The 12,976-nt window shown below is 44.4% G+C and overlaps 1 protein-coding gene across 2 annotated transcripts in view; it reads left to right on the forward strand.

Annotated features, from left to right (window-relative positions):
- dock1 (dedicator of cytokinesis 1) overlaps positions 1–12,976 on the forward strand; it is an 816,280-nt gene that overhangs the window by 182,610 nt on the left and 620,694 nt on the right. The gene's annotated exons all lie outside the window — the stretch shown is intronic.

Genomic DNA, 12,976 nt, shown 5'->3' on the forward strand with positions numbered 1-12,976 from the left:
AGAGTCGCAATGAGGATTCATAGAAACATAGAAAATAGGTGCAGGAGTAGGCCATTCGGCCCTTCGAGCCTGCACCGCCATTCAATGAGTTCATGGCTGAACATGCAACTTCAGTACCCCATTCCTGCTTTCTCGCCATACCCCTTGATCCCCCTAGTAAGGACTACATCTAACTCCTTTTTGAATATATTTAGTGAATTGGCCTCAACAACTTTCTGTGGTAGAGAATTCCCACGGGTTCATCACTCTCTGGGTGAAGAAGTTTCTCCTCATCTCGATCCTAAATGGCTTACCCCTTATCCTTAGACTGTGACCCCTGGTTCTGGACTTCCTCAACATTGGGAACATTCTTCCTGCATCTAACCTGTCTAAACCCGTCAGAATTTTAAACGTTTCTATGAGATCCCCTCTCGTTCTCCTGAACTCCAGTGAATACAAGCCCAGTCGATCCAGTCTTTCTTGATATGTCAGTCCTGCCATCCCGGGAATCAGTCTGGTAAACCTTCGCTGCACTCCCTCAATAGCAAGAATGTCCTTCCTCAAGTTAGGAGACCAAAACTGTATACACAATACTCCAGGTGTGGGCTCACCAAGGCCCTGTACAACTGTAGCAACACCTCCCTGCCCCTGTACTCAAATCCCCTTGCTATGAAGGCCAACATGCCATTTGCTTTCTTAACCGCCTGCTGTATCTGCATGCCAACCTTCAATGACTGATGTACCATGACACCCAGATCTCGTTGCACCTCCCCTTTTCCTAATCTGTTACCATTCAGATAATAGTCTGTCTCTCTGTTCTTACCACCAAAGTGGATAACCTCACATTTATCCACATTATACTTCATCTGCCATGCATTTACCCACTCACCTAACCTATCCAAGTCACTCTGCAGCCTCCTAGCATCCTCCTCGCAGCTCACACTGCCACCCAACTTAGTGTCATCCGCAAATTTGGAGATACTCCATTTAATCCCCTCGTCTAAATCATTAATGTACAATGTAAACAGCTGGGGCCCCAGCACAGAACCTTGCGGTACCCCACTAGTCACTGCCTGCCATTCTGAAAAGTCCCCATTTACTCCTACTCTTTGCTTCCTGTCTGCCAACCAGTTCTCAATCCACGTCAGCACACTACCCCCAATCCCATGTGCTTTAATTTTGCACATTAATCTTGTTGAAAGCCTTCTGAAAGTCCAAATACACCACATCAACTGGTTCTCCCTTGTCCACTCTACTGGAAACATCCTCAAAAAATTCCAGAAGATTTGTCGAGCATGATTTTCCTTTCACAGGTCCAAGTCAGCATGGATTTATCATGTCACCTCTTTCCAAATGCGCTGCTATGACATCCTTAATAATTGATTCCATCATTTTACCCACTACCGATGTCAGGCTGACCAGTTTTCCCTGTTTTCTCTCTCCCTCCTTTTTTAAAAAGTGGGGTTACATTGGCTACCCTCCACTCCATAGGAACTGATCCAGAGTCTATGGAATGTTGGAAAATGACTGTCAATGCATCCGCTATTTCAAAACTACCTCCTTAAGTACTCTGGGGTGTAGTCCATCAGGCCCTGGGGATTTATTGGCCTTCAATCCCATTAATTTCCCCAACACAATTTACCGACTAATAAGGAATTCCCTCAGTTCCTCCTTCTTACTAGACCCTCTGACCCCTTTTATATCCGGAAGGTTGTTTGTGTCCTCCTTAGTGAATACCAAAGTACTTGTTCAATTGGTCTGCCATTTCTTTGTTCCCCGTTATGATTTCCCCTGATTCTGACTGCAGAGGACCTACGTTTGTCTTTACTAACCTTTTTCTCTTTACATATCTATAGAAACTTTTGTAGTCCGTCTTAATGTTCCCTGCAAGCTTCTTCTCGTACTCTATTTTCCCTGCCCTAATCAAACCCTTTGTCCTTCTCTGCTGAGTTCTAAATTTCTCCCAATACCCGGGTTCACTGCTATTTCTGGCCAATTTGTATGCCACTTCCTTGGCTTTAATACGATCCCTGATTTCCCTTGATAGCCATGGTTGATCCACCTTCCCTTTTTTATTTTTACGCCAGACAGGGATGTACAATTGTTGTAGTTCATTCATGCAGTCTCTAAATGTCTGCCATTGCCCATCCACAGTCAACCCCTTAAGTATCAAACGCCAATCTATCCTAGCCAATTCACGCCTCATACCTTCAAAGTTACCCTTCTTTAAGTTCTGGACCATGGTCTCTGAATTAACTGTTTCATTCTCCATCCTAATGTCGAATTCCACCAATATTATGGTCACTCTTTCCCAAGGGGCCTCGCACAATGAGATTACTAATTAATCCTCTCTCATTACACAACACCCAGTCTAAGATGGCCTCCCCCCCTAGTTGGTTCCTCAACATATTGGTCTAGAAAACCATCCTTTATGCACTCCAGGAAATCCTCCTCCACCGTATTGCTTCCAGTTTGGTTAGCCCAATCTATGTGCATATTAAAGTCACCCATGATAACTGCTGCACCTTTATTGCATGCACCCCAAATTTCCTGTTTGATGCCCTCCCCAACATCACTACTACTGTTTGGAGGTCTGTGCACAACTCCCACAAACGTTTTTTGCCCTTTGGTGTTCTGCAGCTCTACCCATATAGATTCCACATCATCCAAGCTAATGACCTTCCTAACTATTGCATTAATCTCCTCTTTAACCAGCAATGCTACCCCACCTCCTTTTCGTTTTATTCTATCCTTCCTGAATGTTGAATACCCATGGATGTTGAGTTCCCAGCCCTGATCATCCTGGAGCCACGTCTCTGTAATCCCAATCACATCATATCTGTTAACATCTATTTGCACAGTTAATTCATCCACCTTATTACGGATACTCCTTGCATTAAGACACAACGCCTTCAGGCTTGTTTTTTTAACACCCTTTGCCCTTTTAGAATTATGATGTAGTGTGGCCCTTTTTATTTCTTGCCTTTGTTTACTCGGCCTTCCACTATTGCTTTTTACCTTTCTACCATCTGTTTCTGACTTCATATTACTTTGCCCTATCTTGCTGCATAGGTTCCCATCCACCTGCCATATTAGTTTAAACACTCCCGAACTGCATTAGCAAATGTTGCCCCCAGGACATCAGTTCCAGTCCTGCCCAAGTGCAGACCGTCCCTTTTGTACAGGTCTCACTTCCCCCAGAACTGGTTCCAATGTCCCAGGAATTTGAATCCCTCCCTCTTGCACCACTGCTCAAGCCACGTATTTATTCTAACTATGTTGCTCCCTCTACTCTGATTAGCACGTGGCACTGGTCGCAATCCAGAGATTACTATCTTTGAGGTCCTACTTTTTAATTTAACTCCTAGCTCCCTAAATTCAGCTTGTAGGACCACTTCCCGCTTCTTACATATATCGTTGGTACCTACATGTACCACGACAACTGGCTGTTCACCCTCCCTCTCCAGAATGCTCTGCAGCCGCTCCGAGACATCCTTGACCCTTGCACCAGGGAGGCAACATACCATCCTGGAGTCTCGGTTGCGGCTGCAGAAACTTCTATCTATTCCCCTTACAATAGAGTCCCCTATCACTATAGCTCTCCCACTCTTTTTCCCGCCCTTCTGTGCAGCAGAGCCACCCACGGTGCCTTCCCCTGGTAAGTCATCTCCCCCAACAGTATCCAAAATGGTATATCTGTTTTGGAGGGAGATGACCGCAGGGGACTCCTGCACTACCTTCCTGCTCTTGCCTTGTCTCTTGGCCACCCATTCACTATCTGTCCTAACCCTTACCTGCGGTGTGACCAACTTATTAAATGTGCTATCCACAACATTCTCAGCATCGCGCATGCTTCAGAGTGAGTCCATCCGCAGCTCCAGTGCTGTCATGCGGTCTGTCAGGAGCTGCAGCTGGACACACTTACCGCACACATAGTAGTCAGAGACACTGGAAGCGTCCCTGACTTCCCACATAGCACAGGAGGAACATGACACGGGTCCGAGCTCTCCTGCCATGACTTAACCCTTAAATTAATTTACTTACTAAAATTTACTTAAACACCAAACAGCTACTTATTGGTTGGCTGCCAATTAAACCAATCTAAAAGTCAGTCTAAAAGAGAGTTAATCTTCTGGAATTTTTTGAGGATGTTTCCAATAAAGTGGACAAAGGAGTACCAGTTGATGTGGTATATTTGGACTTTCAGAAGGCTTTCGACAAGGTCCCACACAGGAGATTAATGTGCAAAGTTAAAGCACATGGGATTGGGGGTAGTGTGCTGACGTGGATTGAGAACTGGTTGTCAGACAGGAAGCAAAGAGTAGGAGTAAATGGGTACTTTTCGGAATGGCAGGCAGTGACTAGTGGGGTACCGCAGGGTTCTGTGCTGGGGCCCCAGCTGTTTACATTGTACATTAATGATTTAGACGAGGGGATTAAATGTAGTATCTCCAAATTTGCGGATGACACTAAGTTGGGTGGCAGTGTGAACTGCGAGGAGGATGCTATGAGGCTACAGAGTGACTTGGATAGGTTAGGTGAGTGGGCAAATGCGTGGCAGATGAAGTATAATGTGGATAAATGTGAGGTTATCCACTTTGGTGGTAAAAACAGAGAGACAGACTATTATCTGAATGGTGACAGATTAGGAAAAGGGAAGGTGCAACGAGACCTGGGTGTCATGGTACATCAGTCATTGAAGGTTGGCATGCAGGTACAGCAGGCGGTTAAGAAAGCAAATGGCATGTTGGCCTTCATAGCGAGGGGATTTGAGTACAGGGGCAGGGAGGTGTTGCTACAGTTGTACAGGGCCTTGGTGAGGCCACACCTGGAGTATTGTGTACAGTTTTGGTCTCCTAACTTGAGGAAGGACATTCTTGCTATTGAGGGAGTGCAGCGAAGATTCACCAGACTGATTCCCGGGATGGTGGGACTGACCTATCAAGAAAGACTGGATCAACTGGGCTTGTATTCACTGGAGTTCAGAAGAGTGAGAGGGGACCTCATAGAAATGTTTAAAATTCTGACGGGTTTGGACAGGTTGGATGCAGGAAGAATGTTCCCAATGTTGGGGAAGTCCAGAACCAGGGGTCACAGTCTAAGGATAAGGGGTAAGCCATTTAGGACCGAGATAAGGAGAAACTTCTTCACCCAGAGAGTGGTGAACCTGTGGAATTCTCTACCACAGGAAGTAGTTGAGGCCAATTCACTAAATATATTCAAAAGGGAGTTAGATGAAGTCCTTACTACTCGGGGGATCAAGGGGTATGGCGTGAAAGCAGGAAGTGGGTACTGAAGTTTCATGTTCAGTCATGAACTCATTGAATGGCGGTGCAGGCTAGAAGGGCTGAATGGCCTGCTCCTGCACCTATTTTCTATGTTTCTATGTTTCTATACTTACCAGTCGAACAGCCAACCACTTACTAGCTTGGCTGTGACGTCACCTCTCGATTTCGCATCCCTCTACCTTTGTCTGCAACTGGTTGGGCTGGTCTCTGGGCCTCCGTCTCCTACTCTCGCACTCCTTATCAGCTGCTCTCGTGTCAGCACTGGTAGGAAAAACAAGACAAAACAGCACCTGCCACCCCCACTTGCCTGAACTCACCCACTTACCAAACTCACAAATGCCACTCTATGCTGATGCACTCCGTGCTCTGCACGAGCTGCCTCTTTTTAAACTGTATCTAGGTCAGATGACTCAGTACTGGTCAGTCGTTTACAGAACTGGTTTTAACTAGCTGCTAATTGCCTCCTACTGGAGAGTTATCTTGTTTTTCTCTGCCTAAACCTGAAAGATTCCCAACTATTTAACTATTCTGCCCACTGAGCGGCACAATGGACATCATCTTCACCGCGTGACAAATCCAAGATAAATGTAGAGAGCAGCATCAATCTCTGCACATGGCTTTCTTTGACCTTACTTTAAATCTGTCAACCGTGATGGATTATGGCGTGTACTCAAATTCGCCTGTCCTCAAAATTTGTCACCATCCTCCGCCTGCTTCACGATGACATGCAGACCGTGATTCTTACCAACGGATCCACCACAGTCCCAATACAAATCAATCAATGCTATGTCATTGCACCAATGCTCTTCTCAATCTTCCTCGTTGCAATGCTTCATCTCACTTTTAACCTAAGATGTAGTTCAACCCTTGCCATGGATAAAAGCCAAGCTCTGTTGAGCCCTTTGTGGTGGCTGATGTGCAATGGTCACCACACGTTAAAAAAATCCACGCACAGGCATCTTCCACCCTCTCAATTGGAGTTTAGGACTGGAACATCAGGTCCTTCATTGAAACATCTGTGAACTCTTGTGGAAGCAAGTCATCCTCATTCGAGGGACCGCCTATGATGATGAGTATGCACAAGGTGAACAGTTAACACTTTTAATGTTGGTATGTACATATACCTCAACTCCTGATCTCTCCAAAATTGGCAGAAAATAACATGCTGACAGATCATATGGTTCATGCTGAAAATTTACTGATGATTGTTTATCAGGAGATAAAAATAGCACAGATGTAAATTAATGCACTAGCGGATTTAGATAAGTTGTAGTATTTCACTTAATTTAACAGTACCTGTTCGAAAGCAAATGTTGAGAATCACTAGCAGGATTCAGCAGTAAATATTTGTTATTTGGACCACATATATTTGCTGAAAAGCTTTAGTGTGTAAGACACTTGACAGAGTTCGCTGTAACATCTGGCCCCGAAAGCAATGCAACAAGGAAGCAAAGATTCTCGTCTCTTTTATACATGCATATATATATATATTGTTTTGCTTCAGGCTGGTACAGAAGGAAGATTAAGACAAAGTACTTATTTATCAAAACTGTCAATTAAAAGAGTTCAAAAGCTGGCTTTCAGGTTTTTTGATTCAATTTCCATACCTTTAGAACAAAGCAACACTCTCACATTGGATGAAAGTCTCCCCACCCTTGCTTCTGCCTCCCTTGATGATCTCCAATACAGATAATATTGTCTACAATTAGACAGCAGGCAATTGATAGCCCAGTGATCAATGCTAATTATTTTTATCGCTTGGACGTACTTTATGCCTACTACTATTTGCTGGGCAATATGACCAGCTTTGTCCTGTTACATATATATTTGCTTAAGAAATAAAACTAATTTGACTTGGGCATAGTTCCCACAGCTTTTTCAAAAGTAGACACAGAAGAAGATTTAAAAATTGTCACATACTGGCAAGCTACCAATTCCAAGTTTAAAAAAATAACATTATTCTGATCTGGAACAGGATATATCTTAAATCAGTTGCAACCATTTTGCTCAATATTTTTAGAACAATTGATATGAAATTGTTGTATAATAAGCATTTGGTTTGAACAGCACAATGAGAATATGACCAACAAACTCCTGCCAGTGGAAACTGTTGAAGTGAGGACCAGAAAATTATTTCAGGAAGTTGCTGAATTTCTGCCTGCTCCACGACTCTCTTCTTCCACAGCACAAGTACTGCACTTAGCTTACCCATTACAAATGGCCATTAGAAGCTAAACAGGTTCTCGTCTGTTGAAAAGGGATCCTTACTCAACAACAACATGACAGTGCTATCCAATTTCATCAAACTACAGGATCATTGATGCCACCTTTGTGGCCATCCAGGCTCCAAGGCACAATGCTACAATCTCTGAACTGAAATTGTTTTAATGCATCATTTTGTAGTTAGTCAAGGATCACCAAAATCATATTATACAATTCAATGGCCATGGACAGAAGCCGATTACAGATATGATGAGGCCCTTGCAGCAACCAGGATAATTATAGAGCATCATTGGCATTGTGAAACACTCAGATATCTTGACAGACCATGTCAGTGTCTCCAAGATTATCACCATCATCTGCTGCATATTCCACCACACTGTGATACAAAGGACCCTAATCACAGCATAGGGGAGGCCAATGCGCAAGCAAGGCCAGAGCAGGACACAGACAGTGACCAAAAGCACATTGTTGCAGCAGCACCAATGCAGCCAGGAAGATTGATGCACCATGCTCTCATCTAAGAGAAATGTGTCTGAGGTGCCTCTTTAAGAACTCCTAATACTTCATCCACTACAAAGTGGTCTCAAACACTTTCTGCAAAACTGTCTTCTGTATTTCCTCACTGAACGTCAATCTCCTACCTTTGCTATGCTGCTGTCGCCGTCTACACTTTTAGAAATAAACTCTTTTGATGAAGTTCAAACACCATAGAAACATAGAAAATAGGTGCAGGAGTAGGCCATTTGGCCCTTCGAGCCTGCACCATCATTCAATATGATCATGGCTGATCATGCAACTTCAATTCTCCATTCCCCTTGATCCCTTTAGCCGTAAGGGCCACATCTAACTCCCTTTTGAATATATCTAACAAACTGGCCTCAACAATTTTCTGTGGTAGAGTATTCCACATGCTCACAACTCTGAGTGAAGAAGTTTCTCCTCATCTCAGTCCTAAATGGCTTACCCCTTATCCTTAGACTGTGACTCCTGGTTCTGGACTTCCCCAACATCGGGAACATTCTTCCTGCATCTAACCTGTCCAATCCCGTCAGAATTGTATATGTTTCTATGAGATCCCCTCGCATTCTTCTAAATTCCATTGAATATAAGCCTAATAGATCCAGTCTTTCTTCATATGCAAGTCCTGTCATCCCTGGAATCAGTCTGGTGAACCGTTGCTGCACTCCCTCAATAGCAAGAATATCCTTCCTCAGATTAGGAGACCAAAACTGTACACAATATTCAAGGTGTGGTCTCACCAAGGCCCTGTACAACTGTAATAAGATCTCCCTGCTCCTATACTCAAATCCCCTCGCTATGAAGGCCAACATGCCATTTGCCTTCTTCACTGCCTGCTGTACTTGTAAGCCAACTTTCAATGACTGATGTACCATGACACCCAGGTCTCGTTGCACCTCCCCTTTTACTAATCTGTCACCATTCTGCTAATAATCTGCCTTCCTATTTTTACCACCCAAGTGGATAAACTCACATTTATCTACATTATATCACATCTGCCATGTATTTGCCCATTCACCTAACCTGTCCAAGTCACTCTGCAGCCTCTTGATATCCACCTCACAGCTCACACTGCCACCCAGCTTAGTGTCATCTGCAAATTTTGAGATATTACATTCAATTCCTTTGTCTAAATCATTAATGTACATTGTAAATAGCTGGGGTCCCAGCACTGAACCTTGCAGTACCCCACTAGTCACTGCCTGCCATTCTGAAAAGGACCCGTTTATTCCTACTCTTTGCTTCCTGTCTGCCAACCAGTTCTCTATCCACGTCAGTACATTACTCCCAATACCATGTGCTTTAATTTTGCACACTAATCTCTTGTGTGGGACCTTGTCAGAGCCTCTTGAAAGTCTAAATACACCACATCCCCACTGGTTCCCCCTTGTCCACTCTACTAGTTACATCCTCAAAAAATTCTAGAAGATTTGTCAAGCATGATTTCTCTACGTAAATCCATGTTGACTTGGACCGATCCTGTCACTGCTTTCCAAATGTGCTGCTATTACATCTTTAATAATTGAATCCAACATTTACCCCACCACCGATGTCAGGCTAACCAGTCTATAATTCCCTGTTTTCTCGCTCCCTCCTTTGTTTAAAAAGTGGGGTTACATTAGCTACCCTCCAATCCATAGGAACTGATCCAGGGTCTGTAGAATGTTGGAAAATGACCACCAATGCATCCACTATTTCTAGGGCCACTTCCTTAAGTACTCTGGGATGCAGACTATCAGGCCCTGGGGATTTATTGGCCTTCAATCCCATCAATTTTCCCAACACAATTTGCTGACTAATAAGGATTTCCTTTAGTTCCTCCTTCTCGCTAGACCCTCGATCCCCGCGTATTTCTGGAAGGTTATTTGTGTCTTCCTTAGTGAATACAGAACCAAAGTATCTGATCAATTGCTCTGCCATTTCTTTGTTCCCCATTATAAATTTGCCTGATTCTGACGGTAAGGGACCCACATTTGTCTTCACTAATCTTTTTCTCTTCACGTATCTGTAGAAGCTTTTGCAGTCAGGTTTTTATGTTCCCTGCAAGCTTACTCTCATATTCTATTTTCCCCCTCCTAATTAAACCCTTTGTCCTCCTCTGCTGAATTCTAAATTTCTCCCAGTCCTCAGATTTGCTGCTTTTTTTGCCGACTTTATATGTTCCTTGGATTTAACACTATCCCTAATTTCCCTTGTAAACCACGGTTGAGCCACCTTCCCTATTTTATTTTTACTCCAGACAGGGATGTACAATTGTCGAAGTTCATCCATGTGATCTTTAAATGTTTGCCATTGCCTATCCACCGTCAACCCTTTAGGTATCATTCGCTAGTCTATCCTAGCCAATTCACGTCTCATACTGTTGAAGTTATCTTTCTTCAAGTTCAGGACCCTAGTCTCTGAATTAACTGTGTCACTTTCCATCTTAATGAAGAATTCTACATTATTATGGTCACTCTTCCCCAAGGGGCCTCGCACAACAAGATTGCTAATTAATCTCCTCTCATTACACAACACCCAGTTTAGGATGGCCAGCTCTATAGTTGATTCCTTGACATATTGGTCGAGAAAACCATCCCTTATACACTCCAGGAAATCCTGCTCCACCGTATTGCTACCAGTTTGTTTAGCCCAATCTACATGTAGATTAAAGTCACCCATGATAACTGCTGTACTTTATTGCATGCATCCCTAATTTCCTATTTGATGCCATCCCCAACCTCACTATGACTGTTTGGTGGTCTGTACACAACTCCCACTGGCATTTTCTGCCCTTTGGTGTTCCGCAGCTCTACCCATACAGATTCCACTTCATCCATGCTAATGTCCTTCTTTACTATTGCGTTAATCTCCTCTTTAACCAGCAACGCTACCCCCACCTCCTTTTCCTTTCAGTCTATCTTTCCCGAATATTGAATAATCTTGGATGTTGAGTTCCCAGCCTTGGTCACCCTGGAGCCATATCTCCATAATCCCAATTACATCATATCCGTTAACAGCTATCTGCGCAGTTAATGCATCCACCTTATTACGAATGCTCCTCGCATTGAGACAGAGCTTTTCAGGCTTGTTTTTTTAACACTCTTTGTCCTTTCAGAATTATCTTGTAATGTGGCCCTTTTTGATTTTTGCCTTTGACTTTTCTGCCCTCCACTTCTACTTTTCTCCTTTATAGCTTTTGCTTCTGCCACATTTTACTTCCCTCTGTCTCCCTGAATCGGTTCCCATCCCTCTGCCCTATTAGTTTGAATCCTCCCCAACAGCACTAGCAAACACTCCCCCATGGACATCGGTTCCAGTCCTGCCCAGGTGCAGGCTGTCCGGGTTGTACTGGTCCCACATCCCCCAAACCGGTTCCAATGTCCCAGGAATTTGAATCTCTCTCACTTGCACCATTCCTCAAGCCACTTATTCATCCTAACTATCCTGCTATTTCTATTCTGACTAGCACGTGGCACTGGTAGCAATGTTGAGATTACTATCTTTGAGGTTCTACTTTTCAGTTTAACTCCAAGCTCCCTAAATTCAGCTTGTAGGACCTCATTCCGCTTTTTACCTATATGTACCACGACAACTGGCTGTTCAACCTCCCCCTCCAGAATGCCTGGCGGCCGCTCCGAAACATCCTTTACCCTTGCACCAGGGAGGCAACATACCATCCTGGAGTCTCGTTTGCGGCTGTAGAAACGCCTATCTATTCCCCTTACAAAACAAGCCCTACTACTATAGCTCTCCCACTCTTTTTCTTGCCCTCCTGCGCAGCAGAGCCACCCATGGTGCCATGAAATTGGCTGCTGTTGCCCTCTCCTGATGAGCCATCTCCACCAACAGTACCCAAGATGGTGTATCTGTTTTGGAGGGAGGTGACCACAGGGGATCCCTGCACTACCTTCCACTGATTTTCCTGCTGGTCACCCATTCCCTTTCTGCCTGTGTAAGTTTTACCTGTCGTGTGACCAACTCACTAAACATGCTATTCACAACATCCTCAGCATCGCCAGGCAACCAATTGATTCACCTGCTTTATGTTATGTGTCTATGATGATAGTGTCATTTGCCACAGTACTAACCTTTAGTACCGGTGTATTGTTTGCAACTTCGAACTCCTAACCTGTGACTTCTCAGTGATTCCTCAATGAAAGAGGTAAGTGTGGAGGCTGGCTGCTGGCTTTCAGTGCGAGCTGATTGGAATTCAGATGGCCCACCTACAATTTCCCGAGATGATCCTGTGTTCATAATTGCTATGCTGAGCTTGTCCACCTTCTGGCACATATTTCCTTCTCTTCCCATTCCCGCATTATTACCTCTGGGGTCCCCCATGGATCCATTCTTGGCCCCCTCCCATTTCTCATCTATATGCTGCCCCTTGGCGGCGACATCTGAAAACACGGCATCAGTTTTCACATGTACATTGATGATATCCAGCCCTACCTCACCACCACTTCTCTTGACCCCTCCATGATCTCTAAATTGGCAGACTACTTGACAGACATCCAGTTCTGGATGAGCAGAAATTTTCTCCAATTAAATATTGAGAAGACTGAAGCCGTTTTCTTCAGTCCCCGCAACAAACTCCGTTCCCTGCCACAAACGCCGTTCCCTGCCACAAACTCCGTTCCCTAGCCACCAGCTCCATCCCTCTCCCTAGCATCTGTCTGAGGCTGAACCAGATTATTTGCAACCTTGGTGTCATATTTGACCCTGAAATGAGCTCCCGACCACACGTCCGCAACATAATGAAAACTGCCTATTTCCACCTCTGTAACATCGCCCGTCTCCGCCCCTGCTTCAGCTCATCTTCTGGTGAAACCCTCATCCATGCCTTTGTACTTCTAGACTTGACTATTACAACACACTGGCTGGCCTCACCTTTTACCCTACATAAACTTGAGGTCATTCAAAACTCGGCAGTCTGTGTCATAACTCGCACCAAGTCCCACTCACCCATCATCCCTGTGCTCGCTGAC

The sequence above is a fragment of the Pristiophorus japonicus genome, chromosome 3 (assembly GCF_044704955.1).
Source record: "Pristiophorus japonicus isolate sPriJap1 chromosome 3, sPriJap1.hap1, whole genome shotgun sequence".
In the NCBI taxonomy this organism is placed as follows: Eukaryota; Metazoa; Chordata; class Chondrichthyes; family Pristiophoridae; genus Pristiophorus; species Pristiophorus japonicus.